A 16,667-nucleotide genomic window follows, 5' to 3' on the forward strand; every position below is an offset into this window, starting at 1 on the left:
TTCTACTTCCTTAGGGATTGTGTGTGTGTGTGTGTGTGTGTGTGTGTGTGTGTGTGTGTGTGTGTGTGTGTGTGTGTGTGTGTGTGTGTGTGTGTGTGTGTGTGTGTGTGTGTGTGTGTGCGCGCGCGCGCAGGGGAGGAACATGCTCTATGCCCAGAGGCCTTTATTCCTCCAGGCTGCAAGGACAGAGGGGCTGTCAGGAAGTTGCCCCTTCAAACCCAGACACAAAAAGGCCCTTCTGAGGAAAGGGAAAATCCTGCAGAGAAAAAGTAACATCAAAGAGGACATGAGAAAGATAGTTTAAGATCTTCATGAGCAGTTTATCACCTGACCATGGATTTGAACTGTGGATTCTCAGATTAAAAGTCTGATGCTTTACCAACTGAGCTAGTCAGGCTCATGAAGCACAGGAGCAACTTGGTGCAGAGGAGAAACTAGTCAAGAAAACAAGAGCAAGAAACAATAGGGGAAACCTGCTGCTCTCTCTGGCCCAGTCAACACTACGAGTTTATATCAAAACGTCTGTTAGTCTATAAGGTGCCACAAGACTCTTTGCTGTTTCTACCAACTGAGCTAGCCAGGCTCACATAGGAAAAGTGCAAGTTGGTGCAGAGGTGAAGCTAGCCAAGAAAATTCTTGGGTGAGTTCCCAAAGCCTGAAGGGTCAAAAATATTGTCACGGGTGGTTCAGGGTATATGTCCCCCCCCGCAAAAAATGCAAACGGAAAAAAATTGTTTCTCACCTTTCTTCAGTGTCACCGTATGTCTACTGGATGCTGCTGGCAGACGCGGTGCAGCAGCGCTACACAGCAGCATCCCCTTTCTTTCCCTTCCTGAGGGCAGATGCTATGGGAGGACTGATATCTGTCATCGTCGTCCCGTGAGTGCTCCTGGTTGGCCTTAGTGAGGTCGGCCAGGGGTGCTTGGGCAAAAATGGGAATGACTCCCAGGTCATTCTCTTCTTTAAGCTTTGTCTAATGGAGATTCAGTCCTGCCTGGAATATCATAGCAGCTGGAGGCTGCCCTCCCCTTCCCGCCTTTGAATTCTACTTGCAGAGGCAATAAAGTCAGTGTTGTTTCAAATTCATGTACTCTTTATTACTTCATCTCACAAATGGGGGGATAACTGCCACAGTAGCCCAGGAGAGATGGGGGAGGAGGGAAGCAATGGGTGGGGTTGCTGCAGGGGCACCCCCTAGAATGACATGCAGCTCATCGTTTCTGCCAGATGTCTGGGGCTCGGACCTGGAGCAGCCATTTGCTTCTCTCGTTCTTTAGTAGGCTTGCCTGATAGTTTAGCCAGGACTGCCTCTCCATTAGACAAAACTTAAAGAAGAGAATGATCTAGGAAGGCATTCCTATTTTTGTCCATATGCCCCCAGTCAACCTCACTGAAGCTAGCCGAGAGCACGCATGACAGCAGCAAACGGTACAGTATAACTTGCAACTATCATTGTCAATTAGCAAAGCAGCAGACAGTACAGTATAGCTAATAACCATCTTTGCTAACTTGCAAAAGGCAAGAGGATGCTGCTGTGTAATGCTGCAGTACCGCGTCTGTCAGCACCATCCAGTAGGCATACAGTGACGGTGAAAAAAAGGCTGAACGGGCTCCATGGTTGCCGTGCTATGGCGTCTGCCCAGGCAATCCAGGGAAAAGGGCGCGAAATGATTATCTGCCGTTGATTTCATGGAGGGAGGATTGACTGACGACATTTACTCAGAATCACCCACGACACTGTTTTTGCCCCATCATGCACTGGTATCTCAACCCAGAATTCCAATGGGTGGGGGAGACTGCAGGAACTATGGGATAGCTATGGGATAGCTACCCACAGTGCAACACTCTGGAAATTGATACTAGCCTCAGTACATGGGCGCACACCGCCAAATTAATGTGCTTAGTGTGGCCGCGTTCACTTGACTGTTTCCAAAAACCGGTTTCTGTAAAATCGGAATAATCCCATAGTGTAGACATGCCCTGACACAGCTTTAGAACCCTCTACCCACTATACAGCCAAGAGACAGCAACTCTCAGATCCTGTGTGGATTGTCTGATGGGCTTGGGGCCAAGAGCAAACTGCGTACCCCCTGCCAGAGCAGAAGAAGTAAAAAATAGGGGCTTCCCAAAAAATGGGAAGGGAAGAAGAGAGAAGCAAGTGGAAAAGGAAGAGAACGTGCAGACACAGAACCCTACCTAAACTCTGAAATAGATTACAAGAAAAAAAGAGAGAGAGAGCAGCATAAATAAAACTTTAAAAACTTTCAGTAAAAACTGAATTAGAAACCTTTAAAACACCAGTTTTCACACTACCTTTACTTTTCTTCCAAATTCTACTAAAAGAAATTAAGACTTGCCACTAAACAACAGCTTTAAACAAGCTCAGATAACAGAAAAGAAAACCAAAACATTTATTTTTAAATTTGTTTTATAAGGACTAACCACTCAGTCTGTGTTCTCTTCTTCTCAGTTTCCTAAAAGGAAAGCAAGAACAGTCATCAATAGCAAACAGCAGGTGCATTAAAGCAACACTGTCCACTCACTTCATGCTCAGAAAAGAACACTTTAACTCCTCATCGTGGTTAGCAAGGTCAGACACTTTCAACCACAATTCTCTAGTTATAAACTATAGAAATAATCCCTGAAAGTATAGTCTTAATAAAGCTGTGCTCGGCTACACACCCAGGCTAATGTGCGCAAGCTTTATTCCCATGGTGAATGTTTTCATACAAGGGGTTTCACCCCCAGCGAATTAAAGAACAAAAATCTAAAACCAGGTTCCCATTTCATTAAAGCACAATTGAGACAGCTTTAGAAGACTGGCCATTAGAAGATGTTTATGTCGCTATTTACAGAAACACACCTCCTGATTAGCATGTGGAGCTCCTAGCAACTAATCAAACCCTCTTGCTTTGCCCTACCTCTCACAGGCTCCTCTGTGCCACATGACAGCCAGTCAGGCACAGACAATGCAGACAGGTCAACCCTTTCTAGCATGCTCCGTAGCTGTTTCTCTCCGGCTTGCTCTCAAATTCATCTGCACTAGAAGTTTTTGCAGGGTTCTATGTTACCGGTGGTACCTGCACTAAATCAGTGGCTCTCAACCTTTAGAGACACCTGTACCCTTTTCAGGAGTCTGATTTCTCTTGCATTCCCCCAAGTTTTACCTCACTTAAAAACTACTTGCTTACAAAATCAGATGCAATATTTATAAAAATAAATCACTTGAATATAAGTATTGTACTTACATTTCAGTGTATAGTATAGAGAACAGTATAAACAAATCAATGTATGAATTTTAATTTGTTACGAATTTGCTAGTGCTTTCTATGTAGCCTGTTGTAAAACTAGGCAAATATCTAGATGTGTTGATGTACCCCCTGGAAGACCATTGGATACCCCTGTTTGAGAACCACAGCACTAAATCACCCTTACTTTTAGAACTGGTGCCACTTGAACCAAGGCATTGTGAACCATTTCAGTGCTAGTAGACAGTGGCAACACAGCTGCACTAGGTCTGTTGTTCGTCCCTGCACAATTCCCACTTGGAAAGAAGATATCTTCTGATCTGACCCTATTTACTATTGTGAGCTGCACAGGCAACTTTCTCTGTGTTATGTGAGCAGAATCCACACACTATATACTACCTGTATGGCCCTGAGGATGCCACATCAGCCACAGCTGGTGATTGGGCCACAGGTTGAGAATCACTAGTCTATAATTTTGCAAAGTCCATTGCCACAGGCTTTTCCCCCATGTCTGCTGTGAGACAAGAGCACATGAAATTCATAGCAATATAAATATGAGTGAAACCCCACAAATATATTTCCATAAAAACTAGACAGTCTCATTTTAAAACAAAGAAAAACACAGGCCACACCGGGAGTGCGGCAAGAGTCTCCAATGATTTATACCCTCTCCTACCCGCCATTCAGCATAAGAATTAACCTAAATAGATCACGACTATTTAAATAGAGCATCTTTCTCCTACAAAGCAGAATAAGACAAAAGGTTGAGGCTGTTCCCCTTCACATTTGAGGGGGAGAGGAGAGGAGTAGAAGGATTTAGAGGCTCAATCCACTTCAGATTATGAAAGAAACCAAGCAGACTAATGATTTACTCAAAACCCACCCCAGCAAAAAGAAAACCAGACTATCTGCACCTAAGCGTTATGCAAGTTTATAAATAAAGCTATTATATCTAACCTTCCTCATAACTAGATTTCTGGTACGCTAAAAAAACTCCTCCTTTTATTCAGTATACAAAGCCTAACCACTCAGTCTGTGCTCTCCCCTCTCGCTTTTCCAACTAGCAGTCTATACAGTAACTCCTCACTTAACGTTGTTGTTATGTTCCTGAAAAATGCGACTTTAAGCAAACGATGTTAAGCGAATCCAATTTCCCCATAAAAATTAATGTAAATGAGGGGGTTAGGTTCCAGGGGAAAAAAAATTCACCAGACAAAAGAGTATAAGTTTAAAACAAACAATTTAATACTGATACACAGTGATGATGATTGTGAAGCTTGGTTGAGGTAGATGAGTCAGAGGGTGGGATATTTCCCTTACGGCTAAATGATGAACTAGCAGTTGGCTGAGCCCTCAAGGGTTAACTCTCTCACTCTGCAAGGCAGCGGGAATGGAGAGAGATATGCACATTTCCCTTAAGTACACTGCCTTGTTAATTAGATCAGCTTGCTGAGACCCCAGCTGCTGCAAGCTCTCTCCCTCCTGAGCCCTGCTCTATGGAAGATGGGGTAAGCAGGGTGCAGGAGCAGGGGGACACCCTGATATTAGCCCCCCCTCTTCCTTCCCTCCCCCTGGCACAGCAAGCAGGAGTCTCGGGGAGCAGCTCCAAGGCAGAGGGCAGGAGCAGCACATGGCAGTGGGGGGAGGACACAGCTGAACTGCAGGCAGCTGCTGCACAGGGAACTTAGGAGAGTGGGGAGCTGATAGGGGGCTGCCGGTCCACCCTGGTTCCAAACCCCCACCAGCTAACTGCAACGGGCTGCTCTTCCTGCAAGCAGGAGACAAAGCAGGCGGCTGCCAAACAACGTTAGAAGGGAGCATTACACAACTTTAAATAAGCATTTTCCCTAATTGATCTGCAACATAACGAAACGTTAACCAGGACGACTTTAAGTGAGGAGTTACTGTAGGAGGGTTTAGGTCAGCTCAGCTATGTCTCTCAGGGGTGTGGATTTTTCATTTACCTCAGACAGAAAAAAAGAGAGTAACAGAAAAGAGAAGAAATAAGATGGGAAGGAAAACACCCAGTGGGGCATGGGAGATGTTGACATATGCAAATCCCTCATGTAAACCCCTCCCCCCCCATGCCCTTCATTGTCTCCTCCTACCATTGCAGGGTTCCCCAGTCTTTCTCCATGGCAGGGGTTGTGTGTGTTTGATTCCACCCATAGCAAGGTCCCCCATTCTCCCCAATGGCAGGGGCTCTGTGTGAGCCGCTTTTCTCCCCACTCCACCCTCTACTCACTATACGGCCAGGAGACAGCAACTCTCAGATCCTGTGTGGATTGTCTGATGGGCTTGGGGCCAAGAGCAAACTGCATATCCCCTGCCAGAGCAGTAGGAGTAAAAATAGGGGCTTCCAGAAAAATGGGAAGGGAAGAAAATAAAAGCAGAGAAGAAAGTGGGAAAAGAAGAGCACGTGCAGACAGAGGACCCTTGCTGAAATTCTGACATAGATTACAAGAGAAAAAGATACAGCAGCATAAAGGAATTGTAAAAAATTTCAGTAAGAAATGAATTAGAAACCTTTAAAACACCAATTTTTAAGACTTGCTTCTTTTCCAAATTCTATCAAAACAAATTAAGATTTGCCATTAATCAGACTACCAGCAAAAACTAAACAAATTAATAACAGAAAAATCACAAAGCATATTTTTAAATTAGCTTCATTGGGTCTAACCACTCACTGTGTGTTATCTTTTTCCTAACTTCCCAAAAACGGAAACAAGAACGGTCATCAATAAAAGACAGCAACTACATGAAAACAGCATTATCCACACACTTCACGCTTAAAAAAGACTTCTCTTCGTGTTTACCAAAAACAAAAACTTTCAAACACATAAAAATGATCACTGAAAAACACAATCTTAACAACCACCGGGCTACACACCCAGGCTAATGGGCACACGTTTTCAGCCCACGGTGAGTGTTTTCATACACCGGTTTTCACCCCCGCGAAGTAAAGGACACAAATCTAAAGGCAGGTCCCCATGCCATGAAGCACTATGGAGGCAGCTTTAGCCCACTGGCCATTAGAAGATGTTTATGTCGCTATTTACAGAAACACGCCTCCTGATTAGCATGCGGAGCTCCTACCGACCAATCAAACCCTCCTGCTGTTACTGCCCGAACCCGCCCCGCCTCTCACCGGCTCTGCTCTGCCACGTGCCGGTGCCGCGCCCGTTTCCCCGCAGGCGGAGCCCGGCCCGGCGCAACTCTGCCCGCCCGGGGCTGCAGCTGGTTCTCTCCGGTTCCCGGCACTAGAGACTCCGCGTGTCACGTGACCGGGAGCAGGCGCCGCCTCTGGCTGCTTCGAGACTGGAGCATCCCGGGGGGGAAAAACCAGATGGGTCATTAGTGCCCAGCAGCAGCAGCCCCCGCCCCCTCCACCTCCTCGCGCTCCCCCAGCGCCTCCTGCCCGCTGACAGGGAGGGAGAGGAGTTGGACGCGGGAGTGGGGCATTGGGGAAGGGGGGGGGGCTGGGAGGAGCCCGAGGGGGGGCAGCCCCCCAGCATAGTGGAAACTCGGCGCCCCTACATCGTACTAGTGCAACCGCAACCATTTACATGCTGCAAAGCGGAGGCCGAGCAGCGGGGTTTGGTTCAATTGCTGCTCTCAGCACAATTCCTCGACTCCGTGCACGGTGTATCCAGGAGACAGCAAGTCTCTAGTTTTGCAAGTATATCGCTACGACTTCCCCCCTTGAAACAGCAGCACCCATAATTCATAGCGATCTAAATATCAATAACTGTTAGTGAGCCCAGCCAGATAGTCTGGAGTGAAAGCTAGAGAGAGCTGCCATCGGAGTCAGGTACTGGACACGTTCGCCTCCCTGGAGAGTGTTCGGTAACCATCTGTACAGGTGTAATAGACATTTAACTAGTCTCTTCTCCTGAAAAGCGGGACAAGGCAAAGGCTTAAAGCTGCCTGTAGGAGAATTTTCAAAGCCCTACAAGTGATCTGGACACTCAATTCCCACTGATTTCTAAACTGGTTTTCAAAATCCCCCACCACAAACAAATAAAAAAAAGGCTGGTGAACAAACCCCTCACAACAACGCCTAGAGAAACGAAGTATTCTATAGATTGAGAAACAAAACCACCTATTATAAACTTCCCAAAGCATAATTTAAAAAGTTATATTTCAAAGCTTTTTTATTCATTCATTTAATACAAACCCCGCCCCCAGTCTATGCTGTCTCCCTCCCGCTTCTCCAGCGGGAAGAAGCAGCGGGCATCAGCGCTAGACAGCAGCTGCATTAGCAATCCCGCCTATTCGGTGCCGGATTGGAAGAAAACATGGTAAAAATCGTCCTCCAACAATCCCTTTGGAAAGCACGTCTCTAGCTAAGCGCCGGCCATTTCTCCTGCACAGACACCCTCCCTACTGCCAGTCCCCGGCTACCCTGATTAACGTCGTAATGACTCGTTTTTTAAAACAAGTGGTCACGAAAGAAAATGGATCGGACCTTTTGCAAACAGCCTTTTTGTCAGCAGATGGCCACGTTCTTCACTGAAGTGGGGGGAGCACACTTTGTAGTTTGTACAGGTCGAGTTTATTGCCCGCCCCCGAGGCTCCCAGCACCCCTCAATTCCCTCCCGCAAGCTCCCTATGTGCCCTCTCCCATCCCACTCTTTTTAGGGACTCCCTGAAATTCCCCCAATCTCAGACCTTACCAGAGAATCTCTGCACCCTTATTCTCCCCATACCAAGTTCCCCACACTTCTTCCCACACCAAAGGCTTTGTTCACACCCCCATTCCCACTTCCCCATGGCAGGGACTCTGTGTTCCCTCTATTCCCCCATGCCGGGGTCTTTGTGTACCCGCCCTTCCCCCCATGCCAGGTTCTTCCAATCTCCATAGGACGAGGGGTTCTGTGTACCTCCACTTATCCCCTCACTTCATTTCAGGGCCCCCATTCTCTCCACCACTGTAGAGACTGTGTGCACCCCTATTTGCCTCTTCTCCCCCATTCCTCCCTCCTTCCCAAACCAAGCTCTCCCAGTCCCCTTACCTGCCAGGGGGTCTGTGGGTCCCATTTTCTCCTCCCCCACTTCCACCCTACAGCCTGTACTAAGGGCTCAGAGAGGCTCCCAGAAAGTTGCATACCAACAAACTGGCAGAGCATTGGGGTAAAAATAGGGGCTACTCGAAATGGGGGAGAGGGTGGAGAAAAGAAGAAAAAGTGGAAAGTGAAGAGAACTTGCAGAATTAATATCCATGAGCCTATTACTTTAAACTAGAACGAGGGCGGACAAAAGAGAAGGACACTGCATAAAAAGGTGGACTTAGAAGTTCAAACAATTAGAAGTTCAATTAAGCAACTGTTTAAATAAAAACTGTTGTATTTTACACTGCATTTTCTTCTCTCATGCTATTAGAAAACTCACTGAAAAACACCCACATCCTCCCACAATACAGAAGTAATAATATTAGTTACAATCACTACATCCCTTCTCTCTATATACACATCAGAAACAAAATGTAAACACCAACTTCAAAAAAATGTTTTTAATGTAGTTTATACAGACTAACCACTCAGTCTGTGTTCTTTCCCTTCTACAACCCCCAGAGGGAAGAAAGAAAAATCATCAATAACAGACAACAACTGCATCAAAGCAATACTGCTTACTCGCTTTACACTCAGGAAAGAGCACTTTAACTCATCCTCCTACTTAGGGAGACCAATCACTTTGTGTTAAAACAACCTCCCACAGCTATAGTCTAACAGGGCCGCCCAGAGGGGGGGCAAAAGGGGCAATTTGCCCTGGGCCCCGGGCTCCGCAGGGGCCCCCAAGAGAACAGCGGAGGCTCCTGCCTCCGCCCCTCTCCTGGAGCCTCAGCACATCAAGCGCCGTGTCTCCGCCGGGGCCCCTGAGCCCCGCCCTGCTCAGAGCCGCGTGGCGAGAGGCGGGGCTGGGAGCTCCGGGCTGAGCTCAGCTCCCTCCGCTCGGCGTGGAGCTCGCAGCCCTGCCCCCTCACCACGCGGCTCTGAGCGGGACGGAGCTCAGGCCCCGCTGGAGGGACGCTGCGGTTGTCGGGCGAGGCGCTGAGACTCCGGGTGAGGAGGGAGCCGGGGGTAAGAGGCTGGGGCCAGGGTGGGGGGGAAGCGGGACCCGCCGCCGAAGCGCAGCCCGGTCTTCGGCGGTAATTCGGCGGCGGGGGGCCCCTTCCGTTCCGGGACCCGCCGCCGAAGTGCCCCGAAGACCTGCGGCGGGGACCCCCCCGCCGCACTTCGGCGGCGGGTCCCGCTTTGGCGGTAATTCGGCGGTGGGGGGCTCCCGCCGCGGGTCTTCGGGGGCACTTCGGCGGCGGGTCCCGGAACAGAAGGGCCCCCCGCCGCCGAAGACCCTGGGCCCCCGGAATCCTCTGGGCTGCCCTGTAGTCTAACGTCTAAAGCGCCCATATTTAGTGGTTACAATGTGTAATTTAATACATCAAATCTCCCTATGATCAGAGAGACAGCGAGACTGACAAACAGCACACTGTATGCATGTCTCATTGTGGCACCTAACATATGAAGGGAAGGCTTAAAAGCCACAGAGCAACTGAGGGCAAGACCATGCCTATGTGTGGCCTTCAGGCAGGCACAAAAACACCCAGCCAGGCTGCTCCCTGCCAGGCCAAACACCCACTGAAGGTCACCAGCATGCAGGGCGGCTGCTGATGCTCTGTGGCCAACATCACAAGATGGTAGGAAAGCAGGGCCAGCCCCCACGGTGGGGCCTCTGACCATTCATACTCCAGGTGCTCACTTTGGCAGTGGGGCAGGAGATTTTACCCCAAGAGGCTTTTCCCCAGCTGGCGAGAAGCAGAGAAACACCCAGGCTCCATGTAGCAACCCCCCTCACGCACAGGGACAGAGGGAAACTGCTCCACACGCTAGCCCGGGCAGCCGCCCATTGTCTTTGGCAAGTCAGGAATGGCAAAGGTGAGACTGGAAGCGCCTGGGGCTCATGCCCCAGCCTTTGTGACGCCCAACCCCCAACTCCTTCCCGGGGCTCTAGCTGAAGCCAGAGCATTGGCCTGAGCGGCCAAGAAGAGGTTCAAGGCCCTGCAGGGAGCAGGACTTTCAGCTCAAAGGTAAAGCTGCACAAGTACAACCACGAAGGGACTCGAACCCTCAATCGCCTGATCCGAAGTCAGACGCCTTATCCGTTAGGCCACGTGGTCACACAGAAAAAGGCCCTCCAGGCACTTCTTTGGAAAAGGCCGACACTGACAAATCCGACGAAGTGGGGATTCACCCACGAAAGCTCATGCTCCAATACATCTGTTAGTCTATAAGGTGCCACACGACTCTTTGCTGCTTTTGCAGACACTGTGTTTCTCAGGTCAGCTACTGAGGGGGGCCGAGACTCTCTGGGCACAAGAAGTCGAGTTCCCAGTGAGATGTGAGACTTAATTCTCTGGAGCCAGGTGCAGGGCTTTGGCATGGAGGCTCAGGCATGGGGGATTGGGGTGCAGCGGACGGACCAGCTGTCTAGGTGGGGAGATTTAGTCTCACTGAGGAGGAGGAGGAGGAGGAGGAATCCTGCTAATAGGCAGCGGCCAGGGCCGGTGCAACCACTAGGCGAACTAGTCGGCCACCCAGTGTGCCAAGTGGTTGGGGGCACCAAAAAGCACACTCAGGGGAGGCGGGGGAGTGGAGGTGAGCTGGGGCAGGGGGCTGGGGGAGGTGCAGGGGGAGGGGCTGCCCGCAGCAAGTAACGGGGGGCAGGGGTGTGTGTGCAGGTGAACCGCTCCCTGTCCCAGCTCACCTCCTGCTCCGTCTTCTCCCCTGAGCACGCCACCCCTGCTCTGATTCTCCTCCCCTCCCAGGCTTGCCGCACTAAACAGCTGATTGGCACCACAAGCCTGGGAGGCAGGAGAAGTGGAGCGGCGCCGGCGTGCTCAGGGGAGAAGGCGGAGCGGAGGTGAGCTGGGGTGGGGAGCTGCTGCAGGGGGGGCTGCCCGGCTCTTCCCCATGGCCCCCGCCCCTGCACTCACTGCATGGTAAGTGGAGTGACCCAGCCCCAGCCTGGTCCACTCCCCTGGCTCCCAGCCACGCCGCCGGCGAGTGCTGTGGGGCGGTTCCCCCCCCCCAAGTTTGGGAGCCAGGGGAGCAGAGCAGGCTGGGGCCCCAGGCCTCCATGGGGGGAAGCAGAAGGGTGCTTGCCCCAGGCCATCGTGGGACATGGGGGGCTGGCTACATCCTGCAGGAAGTGGAGTGACCCGGCCCCAGCCTGCTCTGCTCCCCTGGCTCCCAGGCTTGTGTTGATGTTGGCTGGATTTGTGCGGGTGTTTGTGTATATTAGCAATTGTGTGTGTGTGTGGCTGGATTCATGCATGTGTTTCCCTATGTTTGCAATTGTGTGTGTGTGTGTGCTCTGCTGCCCTCTGCCAGCGTGACAACCATTTCTCCGTAGGTCACAGACCCCATACCGTCGACCCCGGTGGTGATTTCCCCATCTTACAATGGCTGGCTGGCCTGACCTCTCTCCCCTCTGCGGAGTGTGGTGGGGCTGCAGCTCACCCCCTGTGGGGCAGGAGTGCCAAGGTGCGGGGTGCTGGGCTCCAATGCACCTGGAGAGCAGCTCAGGTGAAGCAGGGCAGGGTGTGTGGTGTCTGTTCTGCGTTGCCTAGTGCTGGGCCATTGCACAATCCCCAGCCATGCCGCACAGCTCACCCCAAGAGGGGGCAGGAGCCAAGCAGATGATCCAGCACGAGGGGATCATTCTCATGGGTAGCTGTCCAGTGGCAGTGAGTTCCACAGGCCTCGGCACACGCTGTGTGGGGCAGGAGGTCTTTGTATTTGGAGCAGTGGGAGTGAACTGTGTGCAGTTGTGTGTCTGCGCACAATTGTGAATATTATGGTGTGGGGGGATGATTGTGAGTGCAGCTGTGGGGGTGATTGTCTCTCTCTGTGGGGGTTGGGTTAGCATGTCCCTCTGGGTGTGTTGTGTGTGAATCTTCTTGGGATTGTGTGAGTCCCTTTGTGTGTGTGTGTGAGAGAGAGAGAGACTCTGAGACTTGCTGCAGGATACGAAATCCTGCAAAGCCATTTCCTACTGGTTATCCCAGCAACACACACACACACACACACACACACACACACACACACACACACACACACACACACACACACACACACAGAGCAGGGCTCAGCCCCACCAGCAGGGGGCAGCAGGGACACACACGTCTCCCCTGGGCCAGCTTGGACAATTTCCCATCACGACCTGGCACTGTGCTGGTGCCCCCACACAGGGGTGGCCAGTGACTGGGCAGGGGGGGGGGCGGGGACAGAGCTTTGGGGGTATGGGGGGGCAGGGGCAGAGCTTTCGGGGTGGGCACAGCGAGGGGGCCAAGTCTGTCTGGGGGTGTCACTGTCCCTGCAGCGGGTGTTTAGAGCCGGGCTCACCCGGGGGTGGGGCCGGGGGCAGCGGGAGTCGGGGGGTGACATGTAGCCGGTGCCTGGGCCCGTCGGACCCACCCAGACCCGCTCACACCCAGCCGGGGGGGGGGGTTACAGCCCCAGCGAACAAGGGGCGCCGGGAACATCCCCGCGGGGCGGACACGTGGATCCAGCCCCCGGGCAGAGCCAGACCCGGCCCGGACCTGCCCCGCGCCGAAGGGGGGGGCGTTTCAGCAGCGGAAGCTTCGCCCCCCAGCCCCTGCCCCGACCAGCCGCTTTGTGCGGGGGGGGGGGGGAAGAGGCGAAGCGGCACAGCACGTTCCTACGCGGGGCAGCTTAATACCCTCAGAAGCCACGGTTGAGAAACGGGTAAGTGGTAAGTGGGTCGAGGCTGGGGCTGGGAGTGGGGCTGTGGCTTGCTGGGGAGAGGGGTGCAGACAGGGGTAAGGGGGTCGAGGCTGAGCTGGGAGCCAGAGGCCCAGGCTGAGGGTGGGGTTGGGGAAGAGCTGGGGCAGAGTGGGGCTGAGTGCTGCTCCCTCCATGGGGGCTGGCTCAGGCCCTGAGGTGCCCCCATGAATGTTGCTCTGTGTCCAACTAGGAGTCATGCCCCACATTTTGGGAACCACTGAACCCTACTCGCTAATCAGGGGCTAGTGATGCCAAAGCCCAGGGAAGGGAGAACAAATGCGGGGACCCAGAACCGGAACCATGTCCCCCCGACTTCTGTCTGTGGCTCCGCCCCCTTCTGCACCCTCCGCCCACGGCCCCATCCACTGTCACCTCTGTTCCACCCCTTCCCCCACTGGCCCCACCCTGTCACTCCTTTACCCCTTCCCCACTGTGGCCCCAAGACCAGAGAAGCTCTGTGCCCCTGCTGCAGCCCCCGGGGCCGTAGCAGTGAGTGGGAGCTCCTCCAGCCCTGGGGCCAACATGGGAGAGACTTTTCCAGGGGGGGCCAATTTGGCCAGGGCCCCTAGTCATGGGCCCCACTGCCCCCTTGGTGACACAAGGTTTGGGGAGGCTGAGCCCCTCCCCCCCGAGCCTCCATTACGAGCCGCCCAGGCTACCACTGCTCAGTGTGGGGCCAGTCTCCCTGTGTTCTCTGCTGTTCGTGCTGGGGAGCCTGGCCGGCCTTAGGGGTGGGGCCCCCGGCAGCCACCCAGGGCTCCAGGGGGTCAAAGGGCACCGTGTGGCCGTGCAAAGGTGCTCACTGCGCTCCCTGCCCCAGTGCTCCTCCGTGGCCCCATAGAGGGTGTGGGGAGTGAGGAGCAACACTATGTTCCCCATGCGTCCTGGTCACTTTCCCCACCTGGTGCTGTGAGGGGAGGATCAGAAGCTGCTGCTCTCTGCCCTCTCCTAGTGCAGCCCGGCTGAGGAAAGTGACCTGGATGCAGGGAGCTCGGATGATGTCGCTTCTCCCCCTCCCCCAGGGCTGTCCAGAGGATTCTGGAGGCCCGGGATCTTCGGCGGCGGGGGGCCTGCTTCAGCGGTAAGTCAGCGGCAAGAGGTCCTTCCGTTCCGGGACCCGCCGCCAAAGTGCCCCAGAGACCCACGGCGGGGACCCCCCGCCGCCAAATACCGCCGAAGCGGGACCCGCCGCCGAAGTGCAGCCCCCACTGCGGGTCTTCGGGGCACTTCGGCGGCGGGTCCCGGAATGGAAAGACCCCCCCCCCCGCTGCCGAATTACCACCAAAGACCCAGATGCACTCCAGCGGCGGGTCCCGCTTCGGCTGTAATTCAGCGGCGGGGGGGGTGTCCTTCTATCCCGGAGCGGAAGGAGCCCCCGCTGGTGAAGACCGGGAGTGAAGAAGCTCCGGGGGCCCGGGCCCCGCGAGAGTTTTCCAGGGCCCCCGGAGCGAGTGAAGGACCCTGCTCCAGGGGCCCCGAAAAACTCTCGTGGGGGCCCCTGCTGGCCCGGGGCCTGGGGTAAATTGCCCCACTTGCCTCTCCCTCCGGGGGCGGCCCTGCCCTCCCCACGCCCTGCTGCCCCTCGGGGTGCCCGGAGGAGCAGCATCCCAGGGAGGAGCGGGCAGCAATGCCAGCTGTGCTATGCACACAGGTCAGTGTCCCCACGTGGGTGCAGGAGGGGGTGCAGGGGTTAGGGGTGAAGGGAGGTGCAGGAGAGGGGCAGTGGCTGGTGGCACAGGAGGGGAGTGCAGGAGTTAAGGGCAAAGGTGACACAGTGTAGGGGTTAGGGCACAGGAGGGGGCAGGAGTTAGGGGTGAATGGGGTGCAAGCATTGGGAGTGCAGGAGCTAGCACTAAAGGGGGAGGGGGATCGTCCAGGGGCAATGGGGACATGCCAAAGTACAAGTTTTGCCCCGGGCACCATTTCCCCTAACGCTGCTCCTTGATAACATTTCTTGCTGGGAGTGGGAGGGGAGAGAGATGAGGTGTTTTCTCTCTATTTCTTTCCTCTCCATTTTCTGCTCCTTCCTTCAATTCCAGAAACCTCCCTTGTGGGGATGAGGGGAAAGCAGTGGATGTGCTATTTCTGGACTTTAGCAAAGCTTTTGATACAGTCTCCCACAGTATTCTTGCCAGCCAGTTAAAGAAGTATGGGCTGGATGAATGGACAGTAAGGTGGATAGAAAACTGGCTAGATGGTCGGGCTCAATGGGTAGTGATCAATGGTTCCATGTCTAGTTGGCAGCCGGTATCAAGTGGAGTGCCCCAAGGGTCGGTGCTGGGGCCGGTTTTGTTCAATATCTTCATTAACGATCTGGAGGATGGTGTGGACTGCACCCTTAGCAAGTTTGCAGATGACACTAAACTGGGAGGAGTGGTTGATACGCTGGAGGGTAGGGATAGGATACAGAGGGACCTAGACAAATTAGAGGATTGGGCCAAAAGTAATCTGATGAGGTTCAACAGGGACAAGTGAAGAGTCCTGCATTTAGGACGGAAGAATCCCATGCACTGCTATAGACTAGGGACCGAATGGCTGGGCAGCAGTTCTGCAGAAAGGGACCTAGGGGTTACAGTGGATGAAAAGCTGAATATGAGTCAACAGTGTGCCCTTGTTGCCAAGAAGGCTAATGGCATTTTGGGTTGTATAAGTAGGGGCATTTCCAGCAGATCGAGGGATGTGATCATTCCCCTCCATTCAGCACTGGTGAGGCCTCATTTGGAGTACTGTGTCCAGTTTTGGGCCCCACACTAGAAGAAGGATGTGGATAAATTGGAGAGAGTCCAGCGGAGGGCAACAAAAATGATTAGGGGGCTGAAGCACATGACTTACGAGGAGAGGCTGAGGGAACTGAGATTGTTTAGCCTGCAGAAGAGAAGACTGAGGGGGGGATTTGATAGCTGCTTTCAACTACCTGAAAGGGGGTTCCAAAGAGGATGGATCTAGACTGTTCTCAGTGGTAGAAGATGACAGAACAAGGAGTAATGGTCTCAAGTTGCAGAGAGGGAGGTTTAGGTTGGACATTAGGAAAAACTTTTTCACTAGTAGGGTGGTGAAGCACTGCAATGGGTTCCCTAGGGAGGTGGTGGACTCTCCTTCCTTAGAGGTTTTTAAGGTCAGGCTTGACAAAGCCCTGGCTGGGATGATTTAGTTGGGTTTGATCCTGCTTTGAGCAGGGGGTTGGACTAGATACCTCCTGAGGTCCCTTCCAACCCTGAGATTCTATGATTCTATGACTGTGCAGTGATGCCCTCCCCACCCCAGGCCTCTGGAGCCTTTGGAGCAGAAAGATCCCAGGAGCTGAGGGTGAATCCAGGGGTGAGTAGCTGGCAGGAAGGAGTCCTAGCAGCTCTTCTGGGAGCGCAGGGGAAGAATGACTCCCCCTTCTCTAGATTCTCTCTGTGGGGCTCTGGGGAGCAGGGAGGGTTGTGTGATAAATTCCATCAATTCCCCCTTTGATCCAAGCCGAGGGACGTCTCAGCTCTGCACGTTCCCCTTGGCAGCACCAAACAAGGGATGTTTTCCACTGCCCAGGAGACCCAGCCAGGGACTGATCTGCTGGAAATATGTTGGAAAAGGGACTGTCTGAATTGCCAAGGAAGGGAACGAACAATCT

The 16,667-nt window shown here is 53.2% G+C and overlaps 2 non-coding genes and 2 pseudogenes across 2 annotated transcripts; all 4 read right to left on the reverse strand.

Annotated features, from left to right (window-relative positions):
- Positions 1–2,440: 2,440 nt before the first annotated feature.
- On the reverse strand, positions 2,441–2,657 carry LOC123360227. Its single transcript, XR_006575984.1, has one exon. It is a non-coding gene; the product is annotated as a small nucleolar RNA U3 (small nucleolar RNA).
- Positions 2,658–5,928: 3,271 nt separating this feature from the next.
- Positions 5,929–6,059, reverse strand: LOC123360228 (annotated as a pseudogene).
- Positions 6,060–8,782: 2,723 nt separating this feature from the next.
- On the reverse strand, positions 8,783–8,985 carry LOC123360231 (annotated as a pseudogene).
- Positions 8,986–10,349: 1,364 nt separating this feature from the next.
- Positions 10,350–10,422, reverse strand: TRNAR-UCG. Its single transcript has one exon. It is a non-coding gene; the product is annotated as a tRNA-Arg (tRNA).
- Positions 10,423–16,667: the final 6,245 nt, after the last annotated feature.

This window comes from Mauremys mutica, unplaced genomic scaffold (assembly GCF_020497125.1).
Source record: "Mauremys mutica isolate MM-2020 ecotype Southern unplaced genomic scaffold, ASM2049712v1 Super-Scaffold_100237, whole genome shotgun sequence".
Taxonomy (NCBI): Eukaryota; Metazoa; Chordata; order Testudines; family Geoemydidae; genus Mauremys; species Mauremys mutica.